Genomic DNA, 2,500 nt, shown 5'->3' with positions numbered 1-2,500 from the left:
TGTAGATCATACCTGGAGAATTAACACTCACGTGCATTCTAAGACTAATAAAACTCCTCATAACAAAGTATTGTCATGGAATGCCACAGGATCAACACCTAAAAGATCAACAGGCAACATATCATAACTACCCAATAATATTTAGGGATGGAAGATCTTTTATCAATATGTCCAATAAGAACGCAGTAGTGTCTCAGTGGGCACGGGAGAGAATTAATTCTTCCAATTACTCCAAATCACCTATATTCAAGGATTTATTGTAAGTCCTTAATGAAGCATTGCTTTGCTACAAGTTAATGACAAATGATAGAACATCATTGAATAATATCAATCAGATATTAATAACTCTTTACATAAATGTCTGAAAAAATTAAAACTATATACATTTCACACTTCGTTAACAGAGCAGATGATACTTCAAAGTAAGGGTACTTGAATTTATGCGTTCCATGATTCATTACAATAACTATTAATGCTTTTTATATAAAAAGTCAGTTTTCTTAAAAAGTTCAACTAATGACGCAATCATATTTAGATTATATATACTCATGATTATTTTCTATAGGAAAGAGATAACCGAATATTTTTTTGGCAAAGTGAAAGCGACACTTTCGTTTATTATTAAGTATCGAGAATATTTATTATAATATGCCTAAAACACCAACATTTCCTCCATTTTCTCCATATCATTCTATAAACATAATAATTCATTTCACGTTCACTAAATTCAATCATTAACATAAACCTTATATATTTCTATGATACTCAATGAGCTATTTTCAAACAGGTTTCATATTTGAAAAAATTTATTCCTTCACAAGAGTTTATGTGTTCAGTATATAACTGTCAATTTAGTCGGCCATAAACTAAATACTTATTTGAAAAAAAGTTTGAATATTTCGTAAAAAGAAAACTATATCTGATATATTGCACAAATTTATGTCAAAAATTTCATACAGTAAGTTATCACTAATAGCGTTAATTTAGTTGGTTGAAATCCTATTTTATATAGCATTGTAATTTAATACTAGAATGCAAGAAAGCAATGCCATCCGGAACCTACAATAAACTGGAACATATACTACTCTTTCAGTAAAACGAAAAAAAATATCTACCCCGGGATTTCTTATAGAATCTTTTAAACAGAAATACATCCATGGTTTGAAAAGGACGGAGCTTTTGAATAAATATTATTATATAAATATTAAAAAATTAGAATATGTTAAATGATTTAAGTTAAAACAAAGGAATACCTAGAATCGATCTCCTTTGCTAAAATGAAACACCATCAAAAGTGTAACATAAACAAATATCTGTGAAGGTTATCAAAAATGTTTAGATAATTGTTGCAACGAGTCAAACTTAATTACAAGCAAATTAAGTGTTTCTCATTGGGTCCTAAACTATTTCACATTTCCTTTTACTCAATGTGTCCATATAATCTCTTTTTTAGATGGATATTAACATGATAATAAAATCAACTGTCATGAGGAATATTCGGTGGAAAACCATTATAAAGCAATGTCATGTTAACACTTGATTAATATAGTTAGATTAAAACCTCACATTTAAGCAAATGATAGACAAAACATAAATGACGCTGGAGAAAACTGTGATTGGTCAACATTCTAAACGAAATACATTGCACAAACATACAGTATATATACATATATATATATATATATATATATATATATATATATATATATATATATATATATATATATATATATATATATATATATGTATGTATGTATGTATATGCATATATATATATATATATATATATATATATATATATATATATATGTATATATATATATATATATATATATATATATATATATATATATATTTATATATACATATATATATATATATATATATATTATATAGATATATATATATATATATATATATATATATATATATATATATATATATATATATATATATATGTATATGTATGTATGTATATATATATATATATATATATATATATATATATATATGTATATATATATATATATGTATATATATATATATGTATATATATATATATATATATATATATATATATATATATATATATATATATATATATATATAAATGTCTGGTTAGTGTCCAAAATCGAATAGTTTCTCTCTTGACAGACTGTCCTGCAGGCAGATAATTTTCAGGATATTAGCACCAATATATTTAGTTTTGTCCATTTATCATTAGTTTTCGACATGCATTTTAGGTCACTTCATGAACCTTCTTCAGGACTATGTGTCGACAACAAGTAGTAAATAGAGAAAAGTATAAAAAAGTATTGGATTTGTTATCCTGAAAACTATCTGCACGACAGTCTGTTATGGATAACCTGGATGGAAGCGCAGATGATGCTTCACAAAGGAGAGATTGTTGTGGCCAAGAGACTTCAGGCTGTTGTGGAGAGTGATGCGGTTCCAGATTAACTTCAGGGAACAACATACCCTTCTAAAATGTAACTTTTGA

Source organism: Palaemon carinicauda, chromosome 7, assembly GCF_036898095.1.
Source record: "Palaemon carinicauda isolate YSFRI2023 chromosome 7, ASM3689809v2, whole genome shotgun sequence".
Lineage (NCBI taxonomy): Eukaryota > Metazoa > Arthropoda > Malacostraca > Decapoda > Palaemonidae > Palaemon > Palaemon carinicauda.
Note: the sequence above shows the minus strand (reverse complement) of the source record.